The 22290-nt window shown below is 39.2% G+C and overlaps 1 pseudogene; it reads left to right on the top strand.

The window, feature by feature from the left end:
• The first annotated feature begins 18869 nt into the window (after positions 1–18869).
• Positions 18870–19730, top strand: LOC119525018 (annotated as a pseudogene).
• Positions 19731–22290: the final 2560 nt, after the last annotated feature.

The raw sequence follows: 22290 nt of genomic DNA, 5'->3' as shown, positions 1-22290 counted from the left end.
AGTGTGATGGGGAGTGTTTCCCACAGCACTTTGCACACACCACAATATCAGCCATGGACAGTGGCCTTTAGTGCAACCACAGCTAATTGTCCCAGAGTTGGGAAGGCAGAGCTGCACAAAAAGGGGGAAATTAACACACCCCATTCAACCATCTATACAGCAGGCTGGGAACGCCCCTGCATGGCCCAGCAGCCCAGGGCTTCCCTGGAGTGCCGACGTGCACTTGTGACATGGCACAGCCTTCCCTCAGCAGAGGTCCTGGAAAACCACAGCTGGGAAGGGGGACCCAATTGGAAACCCCAGGGACCCAATGCCAATACCAAGGATTTGTGGGTCAGCGGTAAAGACAATCTGTGGCAAGACTGAAATGAAGGCTTAGACTCTTGCAACAGCCTTAAATCACCTGGGAGGATTGACTATTAAAGCTGCCCTGCCTCCCTAACCACCCAAAGACATGCCGCACATTCAGGGTGGACAGCACCAACAGCACACCCAAACTTAGTGTACCAATTGAACCCCACAAGAATCAGATCCCCACACACCACAAAGTTGGGGAGAACTGACTTGAGGGGAATAGGTGACTTGCAGATGCCATCTGCTGGCTAGTTAGAGAAAGTGTACACCACCAAGCTGTAGATCTGACAAATTAGAGATCAGTATTTTTTATATCCAGAAAGAACCCTATCAAGTAAAGCAAATGCCAAGAGGCCAAAAACAACAGAATATCTTAAAGCTTATGATAAAACCAGACAATATGGAGAACCCAAACCCAAACACCCAAATCAAAAGATCAGAAGAAACACAGTACTTGGCGCAATTAATCAAAGAACTAAAGTCAAACAACGAGAGCATGGCACAGGATACAAAGGACATGAAGAAGAGCATGGCACAGGACATAAAGGACATAGAGAAGACTCTAGAAGAGCATAAAGAAGAAATTGCAAGACTAAATAAAAAAATAGAAGATCTTATGGAAATTAAAGAAACTGTTGGCCAAATTAAAAAGACTCTGGATACTCATAATACAAGATTACAGGAAGTTGAACAATGACTCAGTGTCCTTGAGGACCACAGAACAGAAAATGAAAGAACGAAAGAAAGAATGGGAAAAAAATTGAAAAAAATCAAAATGGATCTCAGGGATATGATAGATAAAATAAAATGTCCAAATTTAAGACTCGGTGTTCCAGATGGGGAAGAGAAGGGTAAAGGTCTAGGAAGAGTATTCAAAGAAATTGTTGGGGAAAACTTCCTCAACCTTCTACACAATATAAATACACAAAGCATAAATGCCCAGCGAACTCCAAATAGGATAAATCCAAATAAACCCACTCCGAGACATATTCTGATCAGACTCTCAAATACTGAAGAGAAGGAGCAAGTTCTGAAAGCAGCAAGAGAAAAGCAATTCACCACATACAAAGGCAACAACATAAGACTAAGTAGTGACTACTCAGCAGCTACCATGGAGGCGAGAAGGCAGTGGCATGACATATTTAAAATTCTGAGAGAGAAAAATTTCCAACCAAGAATACTTTATCCAACAAAACTCTCCTTCAAATTTGAGGGAGAGAATAAATTTTTCACAGACAAACAAATGCTGAGAGATTTTGCTAATAAAAGATCTGCCCTACTTCAGATACTAAAGGAAGCCCTACTGGCAGAGAAACAAAGAAAGGAGAGAGAGATATAGAGAAATTTAACAGACATATATAGAACATTACATCCCAAATCACCAGGACCACATTCTTCTCTAGTGATCATGGATCTTTCTCCAGAATAGACCATATGCTGGGACATAAAACAAGCCTCAATAAATTAAAAAAAAATTGAATATATTCAAGGCACATTCTTTGACCACAATGGAATAGAAATAGAAGCCAATAACCATCAAAGACTTAGAAAATTCACAAACAACTGGAGGTTAAAAATGAGGGGGAGATGAAAACATTCCTGGATAATCGAAAGCTGAGGGACTTCACCAGTAGATCAGTCCTATAAGAAATGGTAAAGGGAATTGAGCAGGCTGAAAGGAAGGGACTCTAAACAGTTGACTGAAACCACATGGAGAAATAAAAATTTCCAGTAAAGATCACATGGTAAATATAAATACCAATAATACTGTATTTTTGATTTGTAACTCCACTATTTATTTCCTACAGGATCTAAAATACATAAACTGAAATGATAATATCATCAGTGGTTTTGAACTCAATGTAAAATATGTAATTTTTGACAAGAACTACAGAAAGGTGGGTTAATGGAGGAGTATAGGAATATAGTCTACGTGTCCTATTGAAGTTAAGTTGGTATCAAAGAAAAACAAGATTGTTATAGATTTAAGAGGTTAAATTTAAGCCCCATGATAAACACAAAGAAAGTATCAGAGAATATGACCACAGAGATGAAAAGTAGAGTATGGGTTATGAGAAGTGGGGGAAGGGGCAATGGGGAGTTAAGAAATGAGTGTAGGGTTTCTGTTTGGGGTGAAGGGAAATTTCTAGTAATGGATGGATTCTAAATGTGATTAATCCCACTAATGGAATGCTAGGGAGGGGTTGGAATTGGGAAGATTTAGACTGTATATATATTTCCACAATTGAAAAAAAAAAAGACAGTCTAAATAGATTATGAAAATTAAATGCCAAGGATGATCCTGGGTGGGATCTGAGGATGGAGGAGAGGAGGCTCAAAGGGACACAGTGGGGACATAAGGGAAAAAAAAGGAAATATAGAATCTAAGCTTTGTATCAATGTTGAATTTCTTGAACTTCTTAGCTGCACTTAATGGGATTGCATAAAAGAATGTTCTTGTTCATGGGAAATGTATATGTGAATTATATTGTTTGTTCAAGGATGTATGCAGCTTCCTCTCATATGTTCAGAAGACAGAGCAATAGATGATGGATGACAGGGAGGGAGGGAGGGAGGGAAAGAAAGAAATGGTGGCATGACAGGATGTTAAAGTGGGTGGATTGGGGTATTGGGGGAGGGGGGTCGGGGTGTGCTGGAGTTCTGTGTATGGGGTTTGTATTGTTTTTGCAACTGTTCCTGTAAGTTTGAATTTATTTCAAAATAAAAGTAAAAAAAAAATTAAATATTAACTGAAAAAAAAGCATATCATCTCAAGAAACTTAAAAAAATCAAGTAACAAAATTAAACACCGCTACTTGATAAAACACTCAAAAAACTAGAAGGGGACTTCCTCAACCTGATAAAAAGAATCAATCAAAATCCAAGAGCTAACATCAGAGTTAATTAATGGTGAAAAACTGAAAGCTTTAACCCCAAGAACAGGAAAAAAAAAATACAAGGATATATGCTGTCACCGCTTGTGTGCAATGTTGTACTGGTGATTCTAGCCAAAGGTAATACAAAAGAAAAATAAATTAGTGATGTCCAGATTGGAAAAGAAGAAGTAAAACTATCTCAATTTGTAGATAACATTGAAACTTAATTCATCCAAAATGTATACACGAATGTTCATAGCAACAATATTCATGAGAGCCAAAAAGGGGAAACAAACAAAATACCTATCAGCTGATGAATGGATAAATATAATGTGGCATATCCATACAAGGAATATTAATCATTCATAAAAAGGAATGATATATTTGTACATCCTACAATATGGATCAACCTGAAAACATACTAAGTGAAAGAAGTCAGACACAGAAGGCAACATATTTTTCTACTTTTATGAAATGTCCAGAATAGGCAAATCTATAGAAACAGAAACAGTTATCATGGCTTTGGGTGGGGATAATGGGGATTGACTGCAAATCACTAGAGGGTTTCCTGTTGGAGTGATGAAGATTTTCTGGAATTACATAGTGGTAACAGATGTACAACCTTGTGAATACGTTAAAAGCCTGTGAATTGTTCGCTTTGACAGGGCAAATTTATGGTGTGCATATTATATATCAGTAATAACAGAATATACCTTAAAGTTTTTCTAGTTTTTCCCTGAATCATTACTCTTGAATTGACTGAATTGTTAAGTTTCCACAGTACCTTGCATGCAGCATATCATGGGGTGTGATATTTGATGGTATATCCTTGACTTTTGGCAAAGGCCCATTTTGATGCTGTTGAATCACTGCTGGGCATGAGCCATCCATTTTCTAGTTGGTCAATCAATCCTTATGTGTATCCTATGTTTGAATCCATTAATATCTGTTTCTTTTCTTCTTGCATTCTTGAGGCAAGGTCCTTGAAACTGCATTCACAATATGGAGAGCTATTGACATCTTGCTAGCAGAAGACCATGGGGGAAAATATTAATAATTCATTGCAATGTCAAAACTTTGAACACCTTATTCAGAAGTTGTTGAATCAAAATTTGGATTAAGAGGGTGGATCTTGTACTTTTGTGTACACTTAAAATACTCAACAGACTAATTGCATGGGCAATAGATGAAATAGATGAGACAATACAGGAAGGAAGGCTGCACAGCGCAGTGACTGAGAGCATCCCATTTAGAAGTCACATGTACCTGGGAAGGGAGCTTAGCCCCTCTGGGACTCACTCAGTTCCCTATTCTCTGGTGTGGAAATGTTAATAGAGCCTACTTATTAGTATTTTGTTGAGGCTAAAAAATGAGTAAATACAGGTAAACCTTTAAGAAAAATGGCACTTCATACAGGCTCTGTAAGTTCAATTATTAAATGCCTGGAAGAATAAGCAGACAATGTGGTAGTTGTTGCCTGCAGGGAGGGTTCTTGGGTGGCTTCAAGACAGGAAAGGATGGATGCTGAACTTCAGTGTTTACATGGGTATTAAGCTCATTCAAGAATATCTGTTATCAAAATAGTGAAGGACACTGATGTTTACAGAAGTTAGGTGACTTTCCAAAGACAGAATGCTGATGTGCGTTGGATCTGGGGCAAGAAATGTGGCTTGTTTCCTGAGGACAGAGATCCTCAATAAAAATAATAATTATGGCCCTGGACCCCTGGACCAAGAACTCCCCTCACTTCTTTTGGGGATTAAATAATGCCCTCCCACAAAAGATATATCCAAGTTCTAATACCTTGTCCCCTGGGTGTAAATCCACTTGGAAATAAGATCCTTGGAGAAGCTATTATTAATTAAGGTGTGGTCCAACTGAATGAGTGCAGGCCTTAATCCAATATGTCTGAAGTCCTTATAAGCAAAGGAATTTGGATACAGAAGTTGAAGAGAGAAGTAGGAGAAGTCGTAGAGAGTGAATGAGATTGCCATGTGATGGAAGATTACTAAAATCTTTGGAGAAAGCATGGCTCTGCTGACACCTTGATTTTGGCCTTCTGGCCTCCAAAACCATGAAAAAAAATAAATTCCTGTGGCTTAAGCCAGCCAGCATATCATATTTGCGAAAGCAGCCCTGGCAGAATAAGACACTCCCTCTCCTTGCCTGAACCAAGCAAAGGGCCCAAATCCTGACCCAACCTCATGCCTCTACATTTCAATCCTGACCTGAAATACAATGCAGTTTTCCCCAAATGAAGCACCTCTGAAGGACCAGGGGGTGTCTAAACCTGTGGCCATCCTCCCGCAGCATCGTCACACTGTCAGTTGCCTAGATGTGATCTCTCCTGAGGGTCAGGTGACCACCCCAAGTGACAGCATGGCTCCCATGCTGACTCAGAACCCAGGACATTCCAGACCAACTGCCAAGTAACAGCTCTGCAAAGAATTAGCTTTATCTTCAACCATCAAGCCCTGGATGCTCATCATTTGGCAAGATTACCTGCTGGGCTGGGGCTTGCTAATTTAATGAGTGAAGACTGTAAGCCCCCAGTTGTCCCCCTGACAAAGATCTGCACACCTGTTTGAGCAGCCTGGACTGACAGTAGCTGCACTAGCACTGAGTATGTATATTTCCTGCTCAAGTCCTTCCTCACCCAAATTGCATCCATTCCGGAAGATATGGAAGTGAGGCCTTCCAGTTTTAGATGCATTTTACTGGTCACTAATGATATTGAGCATGTTTTATCTGCTTGCTGATGCTGAACTCACTACAGATACTCTGATTTGTGGCTTACAAGAGAGGAGACACAGTAGATTGTCTCTTTTAGAGAGCCCTGCATCCTTCTGAAAACCCCAGCCTGCTCTCAGAGGGATCCCAAATCCCTCAAGAGAGATTCACAGCCATGTTCTCAGAGATATTCCATGTCCCTGCCTCTGAGACCCCATGGGACTTACAGGAGAATTGTGGCCCTCCCTTCAGGAGGAGAATTACATCTCTATACTTAGTGAACCACAATATCTCTCAGAAGTTCCTAAAAATTCTTACATAACTAGGTTAGCCAGATCTCAAGCAGAGCCCTTCTCGTATTATATAAATTAACCTATCACAATCTCACAAGAGAGAAAAGCTTCACCACCATTTGTTATCACAAGGCTTTGCCACTTTTAATAGAGGTGATAGCAGCAGTGAGAGCAATGCTGGATTGAAGGGAACACATCAAGAGACCACTATGTAAAATGTGACCCCAAAATGATCAGTTCCATTCAATAATCTCACCACAGCCTTTGGCATCTTGTTGATCCATCCAATTCTTTGTTGTATCCCATCTACCCTCTGTATATACAGAAAATAGGTACAAATTTACAAAGGCAGGAATTGCAATGAAATATGTAGTGGGCTAGAAATTGGATACATTGGTGTGAAGTCATGGTGTTTAATATATAGATAGATAAAGGATTGACCATAATGAGGGTGAAAGGATGGGAAGACTGCATCCTGCTGCAGTCTGAGATGATCTCAGTCTTCCTCCACCCACAATGCACTGTTGACCCACCAGTGCACTGCTTCCTCCTCTGAGTCTAGATCCTCATCAGTGACTCGACAACCTAGCTGGGGCGGGGCGGGTGCCAGCAGCATCAGAGGGTCCCTTGCCTATATGGCAGCAGAGGAATCTTGCATTTGTGGGACCTCGAACTGTCTAACGTGGGTAAGCCATTCCTCAGCTTTATAGTGTCTGTCCTGAGGTTCTTTCTGAAGACTTTTTACATTGGATCTTCCTCTGGGCTACCACAGAGGCTGACAAGATATAGCAGACCAGTAGCCTTACTTGATCACCTTTGTGGACGTGAGGTGGGACTGGATCCCTCCCCCTCTGCTGTGGTGGGAATCCTGTAGTGGAGCTGTGTGAGTTCATGCTGGCCTTTTGTTTGGTGCATGAGCTTACAGGAGCAGTCAAGGCCATGGAAGTGAGGCAGAGTTGGACTAGAAACCCAGCTCTTATTCAGTGCTCATCTGTCACACATACATGTCACACTCTCTGTCATCTATGAATTCAGCCTTTACTTGAAGAGTCTTTACAGAGCTGGAGAGATGTGAAGCATGAAGGGGCCATTTATAATGCAGCTTATGTCTTTCATTTAGGAGAGATGCCACAAGAAGGTGTTACAGATGCAGCCATTAATCTAGTTCAACTAATTCTACCAATGACAGTCTAACCCCAATGAGCAGCAGAATATCCCCAGGGTATAGGAAATCCAGGAGTGCATTTCTGAGATCCTGGAATATGACCCCATTTGTAAGAGACCAACATTGTTGTGATTCCAAGTCACATAATCTTCAATAGGATTCATGGCATAATGTGGCTGATATATTTTTCATATGGTCTTAAATTTTAAAAAATCAGTAAGGAAACTAAAAGAGATTTTTTAGAGGTTATATCTAAAATAGTGCTTTTAAATGTAGGATGGGGAATATTTAAGGAAAATCAGTGGGAACCTGTAACATATATTAGTGTTTATGCCTGATAATAGCAAAGCTATTTACTGATAAATTTGTAGGCCAGTTTGATGTGACTCTGCATGTACATATCTGGAAATCTAAGGAATTGGAAATAAGTAACTAAGAATATATTCCCATTGCTAACACCTAGTCCCTCTGAAAATAGAGAACTATAAATATAAATAAAATGAAAATTTATAACTCTAAAATCAAATTGCTCAAACCGCAACCAAAAAGTTGGAAAATTCATGACCAAATAAAAATAAGAAACTAAAATTAATAATTTTAAGTAAACATATATAAAGATATGTAAACAATTCATAAATGAAATTAATCTTTCAAATATGTAATTAAAAATAACCTTAAAACTTAATAATTCTAAAATATACAATGATTTAAAGGGAATAACTATAGACGTTTTTCCTTTCAAAGACATGCCTTACAATGAGGAAAAATAATCAGATGAAGAACCAAAATAAAGAAGGAAGGTGCGGGGGCAAGATGGTGGACTGGTGAGCTGTATGTTTTAGTTACTCCTCCAGGAAAGTAGGTAGAAAGCCAGGAACTGCGTGGACTGGACACCACAGAGCAATCTGACTTTGGGCATACTTCATACAACACTCATGAAAATGTCGAACTGCTGAGATCAGCGAAATCTGTAAGTTTTTGCGGCCAGGGGACCCGCGCCCCTCCCTGCCAGGCTCAGTCCCGTGGGAGGAGGGGCCGTCAACTCCAGGAAGGAGAAAGGAGAACTGCAGTGGGAGCCCTTATCGGAAACTCATTCTACTGATCCAAACTCCAACCATAGATAGACTGAGACCAGACACCAGAGAATCTGAGAGCAGCCAGCCCAGCAGAGAGGAGACAGGCATAGAAAAAAAAAAACAACATGAAAAACTCCAAAATAAAAGCAGAGGATTTTTGGAGTACTGGTGAACACAGAAAGGGGAAGGGAGGAGCTCAGGCCTTGAGGCGCATATGCAAATCCCGAAGAAAAGCTGATCTCTCTGCCCTGTGGACCTTTCCTTAATGGCCCTGGTTGCTTTGTCTATTAGCATTTCAATAACCCATTAGATCTCTGAGGAGGGCCCTTTTTTTTTTTTTTTAATCCTTTTTTCTTTTTCTAAAACAACTACTCTAAGAAGCCCAATACAGAAAGCTTCAAAGACTTTCAATTTGGGCACGTCAAGTCAAGAGCAGAACTAAGAGAGCTCTGAGACAAAAGGCAATAATCCAGTGGCTGAGAAAATTCACTAAACACCACAACTTCCCAAGAAAAGAGGGGTGTCCGCTCACAGCCACCATCCTGGTGGACAGGAAACACTCCTGCCCATCGCCAGCCCCATAGACCAGAGCTGCCCCAGACAACCCAGTGTGACAGAAGTGCTTCAAATAACAGGCACACACCACAAAACTGGGCGTGGACATTAGCCTTCCCTGCAACCTCAGCTGATTGTCCCAGAGTTGGGAAGGTGGAGCAGTGTGAATTAACAAAGCCCCACTCAGCCATCATTTGAGCAGACTGGGAGCCTCCCTACACAGCCCAGCAGCCCAGAACTGCCCTGGGGGGGACGGCACTCACCTGTGACATAGCACAGTCATCCCTCAACAGAGGACCCGGGGTTCACAGCCTGGAAGAGGGGCCCACTTGCAAGTCTCAGGAGCCATACGCCAATACCAAGGACTTGTGGGTCAGTGGCAGAGACAAACTGTGGCAGGACTGAACTGAAGGATTAGACTATTGCAGCAGCTTTAAAACTCTAGGATCACCAGGGAGATTTGATTGTTAGGGCCACCCCCCCTCACCGACTGCCCAGAAACACGCCCCACATACAGGGCAGGCAACACCAACTACACACGCAAGCTTGGTACACCAATTGAGCCCCACAAGACTCACTCCCCCACTCACCAAAAAGGCTAAGCAGGGGAGAACTGGCTTGTGGAGAACAGGCGGCTCATGGACGCCACCTGCTGGTTAGTTAGAGAAAGTGTACTCCACGAAGCTTTAGATCTGATAAATTAGAGATAAGGACTTCAATAGGTCTACAAACCCTAAAAGAATCCTATCAAGTTCAGCAAATGCCACGAGGCCAAAAACAACAGAAAATTATAAAGCATATGAAAAAAACATACGATATGGATAACCCAAGCCCAAGCACCCAAATCAAAATACCAGAAGAGACACAGCACCTAGAGCAGCTACTCAAAGAACTAAAGATGAACCATGAGACCATAGTACGGGATATAAAGGAAATCAAGAAGACCCTAGGAGAGCATAAAGAAGACATTGCAAGACTAAATAAAAAAATGGATGATCTTATGGAAATTAAAGAAACTGTTGACCAAATTAAAAAGACTCTGGACACTCATTGTACAAGATTAGAGGAAGTTGAACAATGAATCAGTGACCTGGAAGATGACAGAATGGAAAATGAAAGCATAAAAGAAAGAATGGGGAAAAAATTGAAAAAATCGAAATGGACCTCAGGGATATGATAGATAATATGAAACGTCCAAATATAAGACTCATTTGTGTCCCAGAAGGGGAAGAAAAGGGTAAAGGTCTAGGAAGAGTATTCAAAGAAATTGTTGGGGAAAACTTCCCAAATCTTCTAAACAACATAAATACACAAATCATAAATGCTCAGCGAACCCCAAATAGAATAAATCCAAATAAACCCACTCCGAGACATATACTGATCACACTGTCAAACACAGAAGAGAAGGAGCAAGTTCTGAAAGCAGCAAGAGAAAAGCAATTCACCACATACAAAGGAAACAGCATAAGACTAAGTAGTGACTACTCAGCAGCCACCATGGAGGAGAGAAGGCAGTGGCATGATATATTTAAAATTCTGAGTGAGAAAAATTTCCAGCCAAGAATACTTTATCCAGCAAAGCTCTCCTTCAAATTTGAGGGAGAGCTTAAATTTTTCACAGACAAACAAATGCTGAGAGAATTTGCTAACAAGAGACCTGCCCTACTGGAGATACTAAAGGGAGCCCTACAGACAGAGAAACAAAGAAAGGACAGAGAGACTTGGAGAAAGGTTCAGTACTAAAGAGATTCGGTATGGGTACAATAAAGGATATTAATAGAGAGAGGGAAAAATATGGCAAAAATAAACCAAAGAATAAGATGGCCGATTCAAGAAATGCCTTCACGGTTATAACGTTGAATGTAAATGGATTAAACTCCCCAATTAAAAGATATAGATTCGCAGAATGGATCAAAAAAAATGAACCATCAATATGTTGCATACAAGAGACTCATCTTAGACACAGGGACACAAAGAAACTGAAAGTGAAAGGATGGAAAAAAATATTTCATGCAAGCTACAGCCAAAAGAAAGCAGGTGTAGCAATATTAATCTCAGATAAAATAGACTTTAAATGCAGGGATGTTTTGAGAGACAAAGAAGGCCACTACATACTAATAAAAGGAGCAATTCAGCAACATGAAATAACAATCGTAAATGTCTATGCACCCAATCAAGGTGCCACAAAATACATGAGAGAAACACTGGCAAAACTAAAGGAAGCAATTGATGTTTCCACAATAATTGTGGGAGACTTCAACACATCACTCTCTCCTATAGATAGATCAACCAGACAGAAGACCAATAAGGAAATTGAAAAGCTAAACAATCTGATAAATGAATTAGATTTAACAGACATATACAGGACATTACATCCCAAATCACCAGGATGCACATACTTTTCTAGTGCTCACGGAACTTTCTCCAGAATAGATCATATGCTGGGACATAAAACAAGCCTCAATAAATTTAAAAAGATTGAAATTATTCAAAGCACATTCTCTGACCACAATGGAATACAATTAGAAGTCAATAACCATCAGAGACTTAGAAAATTCACAAATACGTGGAGGTTAAACAACACACTGCTAAACAATCAGTGGGTTAAAGAAGAAATAGCAAGAGAAATTGCTAAATATATAGAGACAAATGAAAATGAGAACACAACATACCAAAACCTATGGGATGCAGCAAAAGCAGTGCTAAGGGGGAAATTTATAGCACTAAACACATATATTAAAAAGGAAGAAAGAGCCAAAATCAAAGAACTAATGGATCAACTGAAGAAGCTAGAAAATGAACAGCAAACCAATCCTAAACCACGTAGAAGAAAAGAAATAACAAGGATAAAAGCAGAAATAAATGACATAGAGAACAAAAAAACAATAGAGAGGATAAATATCACCAAAAGTTGGTTCCTTGAGAAGATCAACAAGATTGACAAGCCCCTAGCTAGACTGACAAAATCAAAAAGAGAGAAGACCCATATAAACAAAATAATGACAGAAAAAGGTGACATAACTGCAGATCCTGAAGAAATTAAAAAAATTATAAGAGGATACTATGAACAACTGTATGGCAACAAACTGGATAATGTAGAGGAAATGGACAATTTCCTGGAAACATATGAACAACCTAGACTGACCAGAGAAGAAATAGAAGACCTCAACCAATCCATCACAAGCAAAGAGATCCAATCAGTCATCAAAAATCTTCCCACAAATAAATGCCCAGGGCCAGATGGCTTCACAGGGGAATTCTACCAAACTTTCCAGAAAGAACTGACACCAATCTTACTCAAACTCTTTCAAAACATTGAAGAAAATGGAACACTACCTAACTCATTTTATGAAGCTAACATCAATCTAATACCAAAACCAGGCAAAGATGCTACAAAAAAGGAAAACTACCGGCCAATCTCCCTAATGAATATAGATGCAAAAATCCTCAACAAAATACTTGCAAATCGAATCCAAAGACACATTAAAAAAATCATACAGCATGACCAAGTGGGGTTTACTGCAGGCATGCAAGGATGGTTCAACATAAGAAAATCAATCAATGTATTACAACACATTAACAAGTCAAAAAGAAAAAATCAATTGATCATCTCAATAGATGCTGAAAAAGCATTTGACAAAATCCAACATCTGTTTTTGATAAAAACACTTCAAAAGGTAGGAATTGAAGGAAAATTCCTCAACATGATAAAGAGCATATATGAAAAACCCACAGCCAGCATAGTACTCAATGGTGAGAGACTGAAAGCCTTCCCTCTAAGATCAGGAACAAGACAAGGATGCCCGCTATCACCACTGTTATTCAACATTGTGCTGGAAGTGCTAGCCAGGGCAATCCAGCAAGACAAAGAAATAAAAGGCATCCAAATTGGAAAAGAAGAAGTAAAACTGTCATTGTTTGCAGATGATATGATCTTATATCTAGAAAACCCTGAGAAATCGACGATACAGCTACTAGAGCTAATCAACAAATTTAGCAAAGTAGCGGGATACAAGATTAATGCACATAAGTCAGTAATGTTTCTATATGCTAGAAATGAATAATCTGAAGAGACACTCAAGAAAAAGATATCATTTTCAATAGCATCTAAAAAAATCAAGTACCTAGGAATAAACTTAACCAAAGATGTAAAAGACCTATACAAAGAAAACTACATAACTCTACTAAAAGAAATAGAAGGGGACCTTAAAAGATGGAAAAATATTCCATGTTCATGGATAGGAAGGCTAAATGTCATTAAGATGTCAATTCTACCCAAACTCATCTACAGATTCAATGCAATCCCAATCAAAATTCCAACAACCTACTTTGCAGACTTGGAAAAGCTAGTTATCAAATTTATTTGGAAAGGGAAGATGCCTCGAATTGCTAAAGACACTCTAAAAAAGAAAAACGAAGTGGGAGGACTTACACTCCCTGACTTTGAAGCTTATTATAAAGCCACAGTTGCCAAAACAGCATGGTACTGGCACAAAGATAGACATATAGATCAATGGAATCGAATTGAGAATTCAGAGATAGACCCTCAGATCTATGGCCGACTGATCTTTGATAAGGCCCCCAAAGTCACTGAACTGAGCCATAACGGTCTTTTCAACAAATGGGGCTGGGAGAGTTGGATATCCATATCCAAAAGAATGAAAGAGGACCCCTACCTCACACCCTACACAAAAATTAACTCAAAATGGACCAAAGATCTCAATATGAAAGAAAGTACCATAAAACTCCTAGAAGATAATGTAGGAAAACATCTTCAAGACCTTGTATTAGGCGGCCGCTTCCTAGACTTTACACCCAAAGCACAAGCAACAAAAGAGAAAATACACAAATGGGAACTCCTCAAGCTTAGAAGTTTCTGCACCTCAAAGGAATTTCTCAAAAAGGTAAAGAGGCAGCCAACTCAATGGGAAAAAATTTTTGGAAACCATGTATCTGACAAAAGACTGATATCTTGCATATACAAAGAAATCCTACAACTCAATGACAATAGTACAGACAGCCCAATTATAAAATGGGCAAAAGATATGAAAAGACAGTTCTCTGTAGAGGAACTACAAATGGCCAAGAAACACATGAAAAAATGTTCAGCTTCACTAGCTATTAGAGAGATGCAAATTAAGACCACAATGAGATACCATCTAACACTGGTTAGAATGGCTGCCATTAAACAAACAGGAAACTACAAATGCTGGAGGGGATGTGGAGAAATTGGAACTCTTATTCATTGTTGGTGGGACTGTATAATGGTTCAGCCACTCTGGAAGTCAGTCTGGCAGTTCCTTAGAAAACTAGATATAGAGCTACCATTCGATCCAGCGATTGCACTTCTCGGTATATACCCGGAAGATCGGAAAGCAGTGACACGAACAGATATCTGCATGCCAATGTTCATAGCAGCATTATTCACAATTGCCAAGAGATGGAAACAACCCAAATGTCCTTCAACAGATGAGTGGATAAATAAAATGTGGTATATACACACGATGGAATACTACGCGGCAGTAAGAAGGAACGATCTCGTGAAACATATGACAACATGGATGAACCTTGAAGACATAATGCTGAGCGAAATAAGCCAGGCACAAAAAGAGAAATATTATATGCTACCACTAATGTGAACTTTGAAAAATGTAAAACAAATGGTTTATAATGTAGAATGTAGGGGAACTAGCAGTAGAGAGCAATTAAGGAAGGGGGAACAGTGGTCCAGGAAGAACAGATAGGCTGTTTGGCGTTCTGGGGATGCCCAGAAATGACTATGGTCTGTTGGATTCTGATGGATGTGGTAGGAACAAGTTCACAGAAATGTTGCTATTTTATGTAACTTTCTTGGGGTAAAGTAGGAACATGTTGGAAGTTAAGCAGTTATCTTAGGTTAGTTGTCTTTTTCTTACTCCCTTGTTATGGTCTCTTTGAAATGTTCTTTTATTGTATGTTTGTTTTCTTTTTAACTTTTTTTTTCATACAGTTGATTTAAAAAAGAGGGGAAAGTTAAAAAAAAGAAAAAAAAAGAAAGAAAAACAAGGAAAAAAAAATGATGTAGTGCCCCCTTGAGGAGCCTGTGGAGAGTGCAGGGGTATTTGCCTAACCCACTTCCATGGTTGCTGGCATGACCACAGAGATAGGGGACTGGTGGTTTGATGGGTTGAGCCCTCTACCATAAGTTTTACCCTTGGGAAGACGGTTGCTGCAAAGGAGAGGCTAGGCCTCCCTATGTTTGTGCCTGAGAGTCTCCTCCTGAATGCCTCTTTGTTGCTCAGATGTGGCCCTCTCTCTCTGGCTAAGCCAACTTGAAAGGTGAAATCACTGCCCTCCCCGCTACATGGGATCGGACACCCAGGGGAGTGAATCTCCCTGGCAACGTGGAATATGACTCCCAGGGAGGAATGTAGACCCGGCATTGTGGGACGGAGAACATCTTGACCAAAAGGGGGATGTGAAAGGAAATGAAATAAGCTTCAGTGGCAGAGAGATTCCAAAAGGAGCCGAGAGGTCACTCTGGTGGGCACTCTTACGCACACTTTAGACAACGCTTTTTAGGTTCTAAAGAATTGGGGTAGCTGGTGGTGGATACCTGAAACTATCAAACTACAACCCAGAACCCATGAATCTCGAAGACAGTTGTATAAAAATGTAGCTTATGAGGGGTGACAATGGGATTGGGAAAGCCATAAGGACCACACTCCACTTTGTCTAGTTTATGGATGGATGAGTAGAAAAATAGGGGAAGGAAACAAACAGACAAAGGTACCCAGTGTTCTTTTTTACTTCAATTGCTCTTTTTCACTGTAACTATTATTCTTGTTATTTTTGTGTGTGTGCTAATGAAGGTGTCAGGGATTGATTTGGGTGATGAATGTACAGCTATGTAGTGGTACTGTAAACAATGAAAAGTACGATTTATTTTGTATGACTGCGTGGTATGTGAATATATCTCAATAAAATTTTGATTAAAAAAAAAAAAAGATGGAGGAGAAGGGCTACTATTCCTTTCCATGTACAAATACTCATTTTAGACCCTCCGAGCATCCTGTTTGTTATTCTAAATTATTTTCACAAATTTAGTTTGTTTCAGTTAACCATAGTTATTTTCTTTTTGTTGCTCAGTGGTCTCAGGCTGGCTGCTGGCATTGTTTTTAATCTGGCTCCTTTGCCCTTCAGCACTGACCCTTACATCACAGCCTTCTGGCTGTGCTAGGAAGTGCCAGACCAGTCTTGATTGTTTTCTTGCCCCAAGACATGGGGTCTTGGTTCCTTGTGGTGGAGGGTAATACTGGGACCAAACTCTGGGCTCAAGGGAGTCCATGCATGGTGGTGACCAGCAAGGGCACTGCTGCTGCTGTTAAACTAATTTTAGTGACAAAGCTTTGTTTTCCTTTCATTACAAGATATTTTCTGCATACAAATATATATATGTGTAAGACATATATATAAGAAATAAAAATTTAACACCCATGCAGTCACTGCTCAGCTTAAGAAAAAGAAACATTACTAAACTCCAGAAGTTCGCTGTGTATTGTATCACTATGGACAAAGGTGGGAGAATGATAAAATACAAAAATTAGGACCTTTCAACTCCAAAGAAGTAATGACCATCCTAATTTTTGTATTTTATCATTCTCTTACTTTTCTTTATAGTTTGATCACTTATATGAGTACCACTAAAGAATTATTTTTTAGTTCTTGTCTTTGAATTTAAAATATCTTACTTTTCATAAAACTTACTTTTTTCACTTAATATTATTTTGAGATCCATGTTGATGCATAGCTTTAGTTCATTCTTATTCGCTGCCTTATTGTATTCTGTTATATGTAAATGTCACATTTTTTAAAAATTCAGTTTTGTTTATATATGTTCACTTATCATACAGTCATCCACGGTGTACAATCATCTGTTCGCAGTGCCATCATGTAGTTGTTCATTCATCACCCCAATCTATTTTTTGAACATTTTCCTTATACCAGAAAAAGTAAAAATAAGAGTAAAAAATAAAAGTGAAAAAGAACACCCAAGTGAAAAAAAGCACACCAAGTTTTCCTATTTTGTTTCTAGTTTTTTGTTCTTAGGAAAATGCTGCTATGAACACTCCTGTACATGTTTCCTTGTGTGCATGTGTGTAGGGATTTCTCTAGGTCATTGTTTTGCCAAGTGTTTTGAACCATGGCCCTGTAGTATGCACACATGCACATACTCAGTATACATACCCCTGAACCAAAAATTTTGCTATACTTGTGTGTAATAAGGTAAAATACAATACTTATATGTATTAAGGATAAAATATAACAAATGTTCTGTTCCATTCAGTTTCATTTAAATAAAACACTTTTTGTGACCCACTAAAAAAAAAAAAAAAAAAAAGAAGGAAGGTGCAAATTCGAGAAGTTAGAGACAAGGCTCATATGACAATGGGAAAAAATCATAGCCTTGAAATCTCAGGAGGCAAGCTGCTCTATTTTTTAGAATTTCGTAAAAACAACAGGTGTGATAGCTCTGTGAGGTTGGAAAAGCTTTCTTGAATCATATTACTTTCTCCAAATTCAAGAAAACATATTTCATATAAAAATGAGCAAGAGAATTAAATTGATGTCAAATCCCATTCAAAGATATTATGGGAAAAAGTAAGAAACTTACAGAATAACACCACTGCAAAACATGAAAGCACTTCATCTTGATGTATTTTAGGCATAAAGATGTACTTTTCAAAAATGAGGTAAAGTCAATACGTAATGATAAAGATATGAAGGGACCTCAAAAATCAGAATTAGAAAACTCAAAAATGAAGGTGCCAAATTCTGGGAAATTTGAGAGAAAAATTGAAAAATCATTTCAGAAATGAAATATCAACTAGAAGAAGTACAGTGAGAGAGACTGTCTTGAGAAACAGAATATGAAAAAGAGGAAACTAAAAGATTTTAAATAAAATTCATTGGAGATAAATTTTTTCAAAGATTTGAGGAAAATGTCAAGAGGTAAAGGTCAGCATAGATCTCATGTATGAATAATTTAAGTGTCTGAAAAAGAAAACCAATGCAAAGACACAATGAAAATATAAATATCAAAATTTAATTTTTGCCTGGAAATAAAGAGTTGATTTGAAACTTAATATTAAAGAGAACACTGAGCATCAACTCAGAATGGCTTATGTCCAGGCATATTCTAGTAAAATTACTGTATTTTAAAGAAAAAGAAAAGTCCTTTGTGCATCTAGAGAAAGAGAGAGGACACATAAGGAAAACAAAATTACAATCTCATCAACCTTTTTTACAGTAATAATTTGTGCCGGAAGAAAATGGAACAATATGTTTAAGATATTCAGGGAAAGAAATGGTGAGCCTTGAATTTTATTCCAAACTGAATTTCAGGCTAAAAGGCACTATATTTAAGTCATCATGTAAGACCTGGGGAAATATTCTTTCTAGGATCCCTTCCAGAGAAATGAACAAACTTCATGTAACAGAATGCCTAGAAAGGTGCTGACATAAGTATAGCTGATGAGTACTAAATTTACACTTGTTTGCTTAATTAAGAGTAAATGAAGATTATAGGAGAGAGGAAGTGGTTGCCTTATAATAATTCATTAAGTTCTAACTTCGTTAGAGGTTCTTTTCTATATATATGTACGCGTTAGTTTACAGAAAAAAATATTTTTCAGGAAACGACGAGAAGGGGCAAGAGCGGGGCTCGGCGGCCAGGCCTCTAGTTGGCCTCCCGGGTCTCCTAGTTGGCAGCGGTGGCGGTAGTTCGTGGGGTGCGGTGGTTCCTGGGGTCCCGTAGCAGAATGAGCCTGAGTGGAACGCAATGGGACGGGCCCAGAGGCCGGGACGCCACGGTAGCAGGTGGCGCGGCACGGTCGGGACCGGGTTCCCAGGGAGCAAGGTGAAGAGCGAGGACATCTACGGGCCCTTCTACCACGAGCTGCTGCATGACCGCCTGAGCCGCCAGCTGCTGAGGCAGGCGCAGCACCCCCGGTTCTGCGAAGCCTGGGACCACACCAGCTCTTCGGATGACTCCTCTGCAGCAGAGGGCGGCGGGGCCCCCCCATGCCCCGCACTCCAGGGCATTCTGCCTCTCCCCCACCGCTCTCTCTGCCCAGGTCCACACGCAGGAAGCAGGAAAGCCGGAGGGCGGCGCAGGACCTGGAGGTCTTGGGGGACCAGCTGGGACGCTGGCAACGCCGATTCCTCAGCATTGCCAGTGAAGTAGAAGAAAAGCCAGAACAAAGCAAAACAAATGAAATTGATAAATTACCCAACAGTACAACAGTATTGAACCTTGACAAGCTGGAAGTGCCTTGTTTGCTGGAGGAAATAGGAAAGCAGTCAGAAGTTCTCAAAGATCATCAACCAAAAAAAAACAAAAACAAACAAAAAAAAAAACAAAACCGAAAATAAGCATCTATTTGTTCTTTATGGCTGGGGAGAAAAACAGACAGATACCAGAAGCCAAAAAACTCATAATGTCTGTGCTTCTGCCCCTGTACCTGAGATTCATGAGTCAGCATTATGAGCCAAGAGCAGAAGACAGGTGGAAAAAAGGAAACTGGTTGTTCAAAGGCAGCACGCTCACTCTGAATGAGGAGAAAAACATAAAAGTTAAATTTCTTCCTCGAATAATCCATGGATGACAGAATACTTGAGATGCTATTTGGTGAAAACTTAAAGAAGCAGTTGCCTTGATAGCCTCTTTTAAAAAGTGTAAGTGAAAAAAAGAAAAAGCAAAACAACCACCATCAAAAGAAACTGGGCATGGGTTTAAGAAACCAACGATTATGCAAGGTTTTCCTTAAGGAATTTCCAAATGATTGGTATATATTTTGATGAATCTTGGCCACCTACCTGATCAGTGGGACAGGCAGTTGAAACCATAGATATTTGAAGTTATTTATGAAGATCATTCCCTAAATCTTTGATATTCTAATAAAGATCTTGTTTTAAAGCATCTTAATCTTGTAAGATACTGACCAAATGCCTTTAAATGGCCATGGAGGCTTAACAAATTTAATCTTGTTCTGAATAACTATTCAAATTTTATAGCTAATACAATTGATCATTCCATTTGCAACATAAGATTCACATTATGTGCAGTTTTCTTAGTGAAAGAATTAATATCAAGGCAAAAATGAGTTTTGACAGTAGTATTGACTCCATGTATAATGAAACTAGAAGTTTGATAGTTCCTGAAAAATTAAGCAAACTTGTATTTCAGTTCAGCACCACTTCATGTTGTAGACCATGATATTTAAGACTTATCTGGACTGGGTGAGGGACATGTTTTCTCTTTATATTATCATCCAGCCACTTATTTAATAGTTCAAATACATTCCAATAATCAAAGTGGCAGTGTGCTATGTATTTAAAGAAGTTTCTTTTGAGTCAAAGACTTTCACATTATTATTTTTTCTAAATATTGCAAGTTTAGAAAGCAAAATGAGGATTTAATCACTTACTGGAGTCTGGCTTCTTGGTGTACACTCACTATGGACTTTGGGTCTTGCATAGTAATTAGCAATGACATTTAGAATTTTCAGTCTGAAACTTCATTTAATTTGTAAATTGAGACTATCTGGCCCACTGGGGATGCAGGAAGATAATTATTATGTTACCCATCTCCACTTTCTCTGTTTTCCTGTACCAAACTTAACAATGATCAAGTCTTGATGATGTAAAATATTCACATTTTGGTTAAAATACATTACTATTTGATTCCTAGTCAGAAGATCTCATATATAGAACTTAATGTGAGAATGGTGGTGTATGTACAAGCACAAATGTAAGAATTTAAATGGAATATTCCTTCTCTTCAGATGTTTGCTTTTTGGATAGAAAAACTGTTTCTAAAAATACTGGTTTTCCTGGTTGGTCTCTGGAACATTGGGTATCTGTGTGACACCTGAAATTCAGAGTTAGAGCTCAGCAGAAAACAAATGTCAGTATTAGCGCATACAGCAACTGTTAAAAAAAAAAAAAGCTGAGAAAGAGCCCAGACTTCAATTAGAGATATCAGTGAAGCAGATCTGGTTAAGACTAGGGCAAATCGGGCCAAAGGGCAAAGGTTGAAACTGTGTGTTAAAACTTCAACTTCCATGTGAGACCAAGGGAAGAAATGTTTATTTGGTATAGGATCTATATTTTCTAAACAACGTAACTTATACAGTCAGTTTTTTCAAACACCACAATTACATGGAACTTTGAATAGGGAGTGAGATATGGCAGCTCTATATAGGTTGGAGTGAAATAGCAACACATCCCAAAGTAATTTGGGTGTAGAATAAAAATATATATTCAGGGACCCCCTGAGGAGCTGGGGGAGGATGCGGAGGTGTTGGACTTCCTCACCTGGATTTTTGTTGATGTTCTCACAAACACTGGGGACGACTGCTTGATATGCTGAGCCCTCTATCTTTGCACTTGCCCCTATGAAGCTTGTTACTGCAAAGTACAGGCTAAACCTGCTTATATTGTGCCTAAGAGTCTCCCCAGAGTGCCTCTTTGTTGCTCAGATGTGGCCCTCTCTCTCTATCTAAGCCACCTAGGCAGGTGAACCCACTGCCCTCCCCTCTACATGGCACCTGACTCCCAGGGGTGTAAATCTCCCTGGCAGCACAGGATATGACTCCTAGGGATAAATCTGGACCTGGCATCATGGGATTGAGAACATCATCTTGACCAGAAGGGGGATGCAAAATGAAACGAAATAAAGCTTCAGTGGCTGAGAGATTTCAAATGGAGTCAAGAGGTCACTCCGGTGTACATTCTTACCTGCTATATAGATAACACTTTTTAGGTTTTATTGTATGGGAATAGCTAGCAGTAAATACCTGAAACTACCAAACTGCAACCCAGTAGCCTTGACTCTTGAAGACAGTTGTTTAACAGTATAGCTTACAAGGGGTGACAGTGTGATTGTGAAAACCTTGTGGAATTGCACTCCCTTTATCCAGTCTATGGATGGAAGAGTAGATAAAAGGAGACAAAAACTAAATGAAAAATAGTGTGGGATGGGGGCATGATTTGGGTGTTCTTTTTATTTTTATTTTTTATTCTTATTCTGATTCTTTCTGGTATAAGGAAAATGTTCAAAAAATAGATTGGGGTGATGAATGCACAAATGTATGATGGTACTGTGAACAGCTGATTGTACACCATGGATGACTGTATGGTATGTGAATATATCTCAATAAAACTGAATTTAAAATAAAAAAAAATACTGGTTTTAATCA

Source organism: Choloepus didactylus, assembly GCF_015220235.1.
Source record: "Choloepus didactylus isolate mChoDid1 chromosome 23 unlocalized genomic scaffold, mChoDid1.pri SUPER_23_unloc3, whole genome shotgun sequence".
NCBI classification, from domain to species: Eukaryota; Metazoa; Chordata; class Mammalia; order Pilosa; family Megalonychidae; genus Choloepus; species Choloepus didactylus.
This window is presented reverse-complemented; position numbering and strand designations above follow the sequence as displayed.